This window comes from Eutrema salsugineum, unplaced genomic scaffold (assembly GCF_000478725.1).
Source record: "Eutrema salsugineum unplaced genomic scaffold, Eutsalg1_0 scaffold_14, whole genome shotgun sequence".
In the NCBI taxonomy this organism is placed as follows: Eukaryota; Viridiplantae; Streptophyta; class Magnoliopsida; order Brassicales; family Brassicaceae; genus Eutrema; species Eutrema salsugineum.
In genome coordinates, this window is record NW_006256877.1 from 1,182,078 (window position 1) to 1,191,641 (window position 9,564).

Consider the following 9,564-nt stretch of genomic DNA (forward strand, 5'->3'; position numbering starts at 1 on the left):
TGATCGATCATATTCAGGACAGCCATTGCTATGGCTGAGCCAAATTTTCGATGAGAGCTCTTCCTTGGATATCGTCTTTTGTCCAAAATCTCCCATTGCTAGCTGTATCAAGTGAAAGTTTGTATTTTGGTTGCAAACCTCGGTAAAATGTGCTCAGCAGGCTTGATCCATGAAATCCATGGTGAGGGCAATCACGTTCATACTCCTTAAAACGCTCCCAGGCTTCATAGAAAGATTCAGTTGGCCCTTGTTGAAAGTTTGAGATCTTTGTTCTCAACTGATTCGACCTTGACTTAGTGTAGAAGTGGTTCAGGAAAGCATTTCTGCATTCTTCCCAATTGGTAATCGATCCTACAGGCAAAGATTTCAACCAACTGTGAGCTTTATCTGCTAATGAAAAAGGGAACAACTTACACTTTAAATAGTCTGGTGGAACTTGGTTTGCTCTCATCATGCTGCAAATTTCTTCAAAGAGCTCGATATGGTCCATTGGATGCTCAGAAGGAACTCCATGGAACTGGTTTTGTTTCACCAATGAGATGATCTGAGGCTTGACTTCAAACTCATTCCGGTTCGGAAATGGAACTTGAATTGCAGATCGGTTCTGAAAATTTTGAGTAGGTGCATCAAAATCAGCTATGCGATGGTTCCTGGCTTGTCTTCGGTGTTGATTTGCTGGCAGAATGGGGCGGTGAATGCGTTCATTCGGCTGCATTGCTGGGTGGTCACCATCGGCTGCATTGATGGGTGGATCAAGGTCTTCACGTCCTTCTCTCTCTTGGTTCTGGTGGTTTCTTGGAGGAACCTCATCTTCCTCTCCATCTTGTCGAGCATGATCACCTCCTCTGTGATCATTCTCTTCATTTTCCCCATGTTCGGACCCGTCTTGGTCCATATTTAAAGTTCGATTAATAAGATCTCCAGGATGGTCGTCGTTGGCCATTCCTTGCGTTCGTCTAAGTCTTCGAAGATCTCTTTCGTGTCTGTCTATCTCATCTAGAATTGGAATGTTTTCTACAGGTCTGCGCCTGGTATTCATGCAATTCACAGAAAAAAAAAGAAGGGTAAGATAATTCAGCAAAACTTTAAGAAAGAACTAGAGATCAGGTGTCTAGAACAGAAGTTAAAACAAGCAAAATAGCAAAAGGCAGCGAAACAAATCCCCGGCAACGGCGCCAAAAACTTGATGTCGTATCAACTGCGTGAGGGAACAAGTTTTACCCTTAACAAAACAAATGAAAGCCGCAAGTGCACAGCTAATCAGTTGTAGTATTTAGGGATCGAATCCACAGAGATTTGTGTGCCTGGTATTCTTCTACGGTTTTTAACGTTATGTCTAGACTAAATTGGTTTTAAAGGTTGGTTGTTTGTTTTGCGAATTAAACTAAAAACAAAGAAAGCAAATAAATCTATCCTAAAAAGCAAGTAAGAAAATCGAATGGAATGCATTAGATAAGCAAATATCGGATGAAAGGACTAATAAGGCAAGTTTCCAACTCATGAAAGGTAAATTAAGCAAGTAAAATATCGAACTAAGGGAATTGAAATGCAGGTCTAAGAAAGCAATAAAAATCGATGGAGTTGTAAACTATGGCTAAAAACGCTGAGCTTTTGGGAACTCTAAGGGATCATAATCGGTTTTAACACTAGAGTAAATAGATTGGGATTGACGGATATCGATATATGGGTTCTAGAGCTAGAGTACGGCGGTATGACTACGTCACTGTCGTGATCATAACCAACTGTTTCTCGCAACCCTGACCAGTAGGTTTCCACTCTGGCCCTGGAAGGGAGAGAACGCAAGAGCTGCACAAGACTCGTCAATATTCACGATCTCGCCGCAGGTAGGTTTCCACTCCTACGGAAAAATCGCCTGTTTCATTCTAGGGCTGATACTTAATGAAAACTTTCGCAACACTAACTATCTAGATCAGATACTAGGTGATCAATCAAGCATACATGCAATAAGAACAAGAATAAACAGAGAACAGGTCGAAATCCCAGATCTATAAACCTAGATGTCTTAATCAATTATGAGAGCCCCTTTCGGGAACCCTAAGCCCAACTCGGGATCTACTCAGACATGGCTGAGGTCGACATCATCATCGGTTTTAATAAAAGTAATGAAAAACAGTAAAGAAAAGAGATAAAGAATGCTTCTCTATTGAAGAACTCGGACTTGAACAATCTTCTACAAAAATCTCATAAAAACGGCTAAAGGAAAAGGGTTTCTGTAAAGTGTGTATTGCTCTCTCTAAAAACGACCTAAATGACATGTATTTATAGTCTCTAATACTCCATGGTCTCTAGGGTTCCGGAATTGAGGCTGAGAATGACTTTGGGCTTCAGATACATGGGCTTTAATTCGGAGATTGATTGCCGCGGTCGGGAGTGTTGTGACCGCGGGGATTGGCTGGTTGGCCGCGGTCGGGAAGCTTCTGACCGCGGCAAATAGGTTGTTAGCCGCGGTCGCGTGACTTGCTGGCCGACTTCGAGTGGCTCCGGGGCAAATGGAATATCTTGAGATCCAACCGTTGGAATGTCTCCAAACCAAGTGCATTTGAAAGCTGGTTGATTCTTCTATAAGTTGTCCAATTTTGAGGGTGATCAGACGGTGAAGGTCTTCGTCTCTCCATGAGAGTTCTGACGGTCTGCATTTATCCAAAAGAGTCTTTTTGTTCCATTTTATGCCTCTTTATCCCAAATTACCTGAAAAGTCTTTTATAATCCGGAAACATAGAAATCATTTGAAAACCTTTGAAAATGGAGTAAAAACACCTGTAAAAGATATTAAAGTGATCCATAAAAATGGTCAAAATCCGGTGTTATCAGTTATCAGAAGCAAGCCAGAAGCTACAACAACTCGCTCTAGAGACGTCCATTGTTTTAAGTGCCATGGTAGAGGTCATTATGCGAATGAGTGCTCCGACAAGAGGGTAGTAGTTCTCTAAGACAGTGGAGAAATTCAATCAGAGGAAGAAAAGATAGACGATTCTGAATCTACTGAGGAATATGAGGCTATATCGGCTAGTGGAGAGTTACTTGTAGCTCGAAGGACATTAAATATTCAAAGCAAAGAAGAAGAGCAAGAGCAAAGAGAAAACTTGTTTCATACCCGTTGTCTAGTCCAAGGCAAAGTCTGTAGTCTCATTATTGATGGAGGAAGCTGCACCAACGCACCAAGTTCAAGTCAAGAAACTTGGACTAAAGATGACCAAGCACCCGAGACCCTACAAGTTGCGATGGCTTAATTAAACCGGGGAAATGAAGGTTCAAAATCAAGTCTTGGTGCCTATTTCTATTGGAAAATATGAAGATGAAGTTCTGTGCGACGTGCTAGCAATGGAGGCTGGACACATTCTTCTCGGGAGACCTTGGCAATCCGATAGAAAAGTTTTACATGATGGCTTTACTAATAAGCATTCTTTTGTTTTCCATGGCAGGAAAATCACGCTGATTCTTTTAACGCCGCAAGAGGTATACCAGGATCAAGTCCAAATGAAGCAAAAAGAGAAGCCGCCTAAGAAATCCTCTAATTTCTTTCTACGAGCTAGTGATGTCAAGAAAGCTCTCATTTCCAAGCAACCTATCCTCTTATTTGTGTTTAAAGAAGCACTTGCAAATATTACTAACCTGGCATCGGCTCTGCCGAGTTAAATGAATGATCTTTTGCAGGTATATCAAGATGTGTTTACTGAGGATAATCCAAAAGAGTTGCCACCCATTAGAGGCATAGAACACCAAATTGACTTTGTGCCTGGTGCATCATTGCCTAATAGGCCTGCGTATAGGACTAATCCGGTGGAGACTAAGGAGCTACAAAGGCAGCTGAATGAGCTAATGAAGAAGGGACATATCAGGGAGAGCATGAGCCCTTGTGCCGTGCCTGTGCTACTTGTGCCCAAAAAGGATGGAAGCTGGCGCATGTGTGTCGATTGTAGGGCAATCAACAATATCACGGTGAAGTATCGACACCCCATTCCTAGGCTTGATGATATGCTAGATGAATTACATGGTTCTAGTATCTTTTCTAAGATAGACTTGAAAAGTGGCTATCATCAAATTAGGATGAAAGAAGGGGATGAATGGAAAACTGCATTTAAAACTAAGCATGGGCTATATGAGTGACTTTTATGCCATTTCGGTTAACTAATGCACCTAGTACATTCATGAGATTGATGAATCATGTGCTTAGAGCTTTCATAGGAGTTTAGAGCTTTCAAAGAAAAGCTTTACGCAAATTTGAAGAAGTGCACGTTTTGTACAGATAACCTTGTGTTTTTAGGATTTGTGGTGAGTGCAGATGGCATCAAAGTAGATGAGGAAAAGGTTAAAGCAATTCGGAGTGGCCAACCCCTAAGAGCATGGAGATGTGAGGAGCTTTCATGGTCTCGCCGGTTTTTACAGGAGGTTTGTCAAAGATTTTAGTACTTTAGCTGCTCCTCTCACCAAGGTCATAAAAAAGGACGTAGGATTCAAGTGGGGATCAGCACAAGAAGAAGCTTTTACGGTTCTAAAGGATAAGCTCACTCATGCCCCTTTACTTGTTCTCCCTGATTTCCTTAAAACTTTTGAGATAGAGTGTGACGCCTCTTGTATAGGCATTGGTGCAGTTTTGATGCAGGATAAGAAGCCTATAGCCTTCTTTAGTGAGAAACTCGGAGGATCCACTTTAAACTATCCAACTTATGACAAGGAACTATATGCTTTAGTTCGGGCTCTTCAAACGTGGCAACACTACTTATGGCCCAAGGAATTTGTCATACACACCGATCATGAGTCGCTTAAACATTTGAAGGGACAACAAAAGCTTAACAAAAGACACGCCATGTGGGTTGAGTTCATCGAAACCTTCCCATATGTCATCATGTATAAGCAAGGTAAGGACAATGTTGTAGCCGATTCATTGTCTCACAGGTATACTCTACTCTCGATTCTTGATGCTAAGCTGATTGGCTTTGAGCAATTGAAACATATGTATGCCTCTGATGTTGATTTCAAAGAAATATACCAATCTTGTGAAAAATTTGCCAGTGGCCGATACTTTAGACAAGAAGGATATATTTTCTTTGATAATCGCCTGTGTATTCCTAACTGCTCTATCCGAGATTTATTAGTCAGGGAAGCTCATGGAGGTGGCCTCATGGGGCACTTTGGGGTTGCTAAAACCATGAAAGACTCGATATTTGTTGTAGTTGATAGGTTTTCTAAAATGGCACATTTCATAGCATGCAACAAAACTGATGATGAATCGCATGTAGCTCATTTGTTCTTTAAAGAAATCGTGAGATTGCATGGCATGCCTAGATCCATTGTGTCTGACAGAGATACCAAGTTCTTAAGCTTCTTTTGGAAAACTCTATGGTCTAAGTTAGGCACTAAATTACTGTTCTCAACTACTTGTCACCCTCAAACTGATGGATAAACCGAAGGAGTTAATAGAACTCTATCTACATTGTTGCGAGCCTTGATTAAAAAGAATCTCAAAACGTGGGAAGACTGTTTGCCGCATGTAGAATTTTCATATAATCATCTGTTCATTCTGCTTCTAAGTTCTCTCCATTCCAAATTGTCTATGGTTTTAATCCTTTATCTCCCTTGGATCTAACCCCCTTGCCTCTAAGTGAACGAGAAAGTGTAGATGGCAAAAAGAAGGCTGAACTAATAAAGCAGATCCATGAGAAGGCTAGAACTAACATAGAGGAGAAGACAAAGCAGTATGTTAAAAATGCCAACAAAGGTCGCCGCAAGCTAGTTTTTGAAGAAGGAGATCTCGTGTGGGTGCACTTGAGGAAATAAAGATTTCCAACTGAGAGGAAATCTAAGCTCATGCCAAGAGTCGATGGCCCTTTTAAAATCACAAAAAAATAAATGATAATGCGTATCATATTGATCTCAAAAGTAAGTACAAAGTAAGTCTGAGTTTTAATGTTGCTGACTTAGCTCCTTTTTATGCAGATGATCCAGATTTAAGGTCAAATCCTTTTCAAGAAAGGGGGGATAATATGATCATGGACAGCAGTGAAGACATAGAGCTAGAACCTGAGGAAGGAGAGCTTGTAGCTGAGGAGCAAGAGTCTGAACAAGAAAAGGCTTTAGTCATTCCCAATGGTCCCATGACAAGATCAAGAACAAAGAAGCTTAAGGAGGCCGTAGGAGGAGTTCTAAGACAAGCGCAATACTCGGCTCAAGAGGGAAAAGATTTCATCACAAATACTTTGGTTGTGATCCAAGTCCTTGAAGCTTAGTGGACTTGTGATCCAATCTTATACTCTTTTTCCCCACCACTAGTTTTGTCCCGATGGGTTTTCTAGTGATGGGTTTTTAATGAGGCAAGGTTGGATCACCTTCTCAATAAGGTCCACTAAGTCCAGCTGATATATTCATAATTTGTCATGTTTAGGATTGAATTTTTGTCCAAATATTGAGTCTCATGCATACATTTAGCTAGTTTTGTTAGAGTTTGTCTTAGGTTCTAGCTTTGTTTAGGATTTTCATTAGGTCCTAGAGTGTCCTGCATTTTTGGAGTGTTCTCAGGTCATTTGGAGACTTTTGGGAGCAACTTGGAGCTGGGATCGTGATCGTGGAGGAACCCTCACCTGTGTGCAACAACTCGGACAGATGGTTTGGCGCAGACAAAACCCTCACTTTGATCGCATGGGACGAAGAACTTGCAATGCGATTCACCTTCCGGAGTCTTCATCACGAATCAAGAAGGTCGAGTCTAATTTCCAGAACACTTTAGATCGTCTTATTTGGAGTTGTGAGCTGAAATTTACGGCAATCAGACGCAGTGCATGTGTCGGAGCTGATAAAAGACCAAAGCAACGCGCGTCAAAGAACTGGCGGAACGGAGCCTTTACCGACGTCACCTGAGCTCGAGCCCTTCACAAAAGTTGAAGATGTCTGAGTCTTCTATATACTGCAACTCGAATCATACCATTTGGACAAGTATCTTGGAAGTTACTCTCCTATGAATATGAAGTGGTCCGAGGAGCCCTGAATGCTGCGAGATAGTCTTACGACTTGGTTAACTCGCAACGCCTGAAGATGAATGCCTGGAGGTTGAGCTGCGAGTTGAGAAGTGCGAGCAAGATATCACTGGATAAGGTCTGAGGCTTCCGAGCAAGAAAAATGCTAAGTCCACAATTGTGCGACTTAGGCATGCGAGTTGGCTGCGCTTGGAACTAAACCGCATGGACGTTCGTAACCTACACCGACTTGAGCCTGCGACCTGGGAGTAATGGAGACCAAACCGCACATATCCCTGAAGGCCCCTGCTACATGTTTGTGCGAGTTAAGGAGTAATGGAGACCAGGCCGCAGACGGATTCGCAAATCACACCGAGAAGGTAATGCGGCTGAGTTTACAAGAGTTTTACCTCGTCCAAGCTTCTTCCTCTGGTTGTGCGACTTGGACATGCGGCTTGGGACTAAGGGATGACCAACTCGCACACACACATTCTCCAGATTTCGTCTTGGTCATGCGAGTTGGAGAGGAAGAGGATTGAACCGCACAAAGACTCGCAAAACACATCTAGATGGGCATGCGGCTGAGACTAAGGGGCTTCAGACTCACAAGACTGTTTCTTCACCTGTGCGACTTGGGCATGCGACCTGGGAGACTCCTGACCAACTCACACACTCGTCACTTTATCCACTAGAACCGGGTCAGGACCCGGTTTGTTCCGGGCTGACCCGGTTTGTTTTTAAAGACTATATATAGTTTTTAAGGTTTTTTCCCAAAGAACTTAACCTTTATTCCTTGTTTTCTTGCCTCTTTTGTGAAAGACTCCTTTTTAAGAAGAGTAATATCGATTTTTAAGGGTTTAATCAAGATAGTTTGAGAGATCTTTGTGTTTAAAGCTGCAAATCCATCACTATCCATCTTCTCCATCTCCATTTCTCATCATTAATCATGCCAATCTTCTCAACTTGCAAGGGTTTAAGAGAGATTAGTATGATTAGTGAGTAGTCAGCTTAATGAGGTTCTAGATGTGTAGGTTAGGGTGCTAAAGTGTTAGATTAGGAGTGCTTAGGGCTAGATTCATTGATTCATCTCTCTAAACAGCTGTTCTCTAGGCTAGATCCTTGCACTTCACTTGAGATCTAGATTCTGGGAATTTCATGCACCAAAAGTGTTTGATAAAATTCCCGAAAGAGCTGTATTAGAGGTTTAAGCATTTGCTGCATGATGATGTATTGTTATTTGCTTGGATGATCTTTTAGAACTGTTTATTAATGCTCACTGATTCATATTTCACAAATGATGATTTGGTTTGAAAATGGATTAGTGTAGGGGTTAATACCTTCATGAGAGGATTAATGTAGATTAGAGTTCTTAATCATTTGAATCATATTTCATCATTGTCATTAGCATTCTTAGTTTAGCACCAAAGCACCCTAGCTAACTATCATGTCTAGGATCTCGTGCCTCCATCATTTCATATTCACATCACTTGTCATCTGCTTAGTTCTTGTTTAATCACTTCTTTAGTCATTAATCTTGTTTTAAGTTTATAGTTGTCATTAATCAATCAAAACCTCACTTGTTTACTTGAATTGAGAAACTGATCACATAGCTTAGTGTCTATCACCACATTCTTGGATTGACAACCTCTTTTGTGCTACTTTGACAAGGGGATTGATAGCCCTGAGACCTAAAAAGTCTTGTATATCAATTGGCGCCGTTGCCAAATTGTGGAGTGTTTAGCATTAAGCTCTGATCTGTTCTTGAGATCAAGTACTTATTTTTTGTTATTACTGATTACTTTCAAGTTCTGTTTGTGATTTCAAGTGTATGAACACCGGGTCAAAGTCAAGAAGCTGTGGTCCACCTTTCCCTCTCAACGACAACATTAATCTTGTGGTACCAAGGAGGAGAAGGGACAGGCGTGGAAGACAGATTGTTCAGGCTGATATGGAAGAACAAAGAGAGCATGTGGTTGACATGGAACAACCGGCTCAGGAGCAACTGGCTCAGGGTAATGGAGCTGGTAATGCAGCTGGTCATGGAGTTGGTCAAGGGTTACATCAGGGTAATGTTCATCAGGAACAGGTGCATCAACAGCAAGCTTATGTCCACCAGGGACAAGCTCCAACTCATCAGCAGAGGCATCAAGCCAATGTACAGCAAAGACAACAGGTGCACCACCAACATCAGCCCTTCCAACACCAGCAAAGGAGATATGAGCAGCCACAGGTTTATGTTGGAGAAAATGACAGGGCAAATGCTCATCAGTATGGAGCTGGAATTCAGGCACTACCTGTGCAAAACAACAACTTTGAAGTGAAGGCATCCTTGTTGAATATGGTTCAGAACTCAAAGTTTCATGGATTAGCAATGGAAGATCCCTTGGAACGCTTGGATCAAGTTGATAAAGTGTGTGACCTGACAAAGATAAATGGAGTTTCTGAGGACAGTTTCAAGCTCAGATTATTCCCCTTCAGTCTTGGTGACAAAGCTCACCAATGGGAGGATAATCTTCCAAGAGGCTCCATTCAAACCTGGGAGCAATGCAAGCAGGCCTTTCTATCTAAGTTTTTCTCCACCTCCAGAACTGCT

General features: G+C 41.8%; 1 non-coding gene across 1 annotated transcript; it reads left to right on the top strand.

The window, feature by feature from the left end:
• Window positions 1–173: 173 nt before the first annotated feature.
• Window positions 174–279, top strand: LOC112088677. Its single transcript, XR_002900622.1, has one exon. It is a non-coding gene; the product is annotated as a small nucleolar RNA R71 (small nucleolar RNA).
• Window positions 280–9,564: the final 9,285 nt, after the last annotated feature.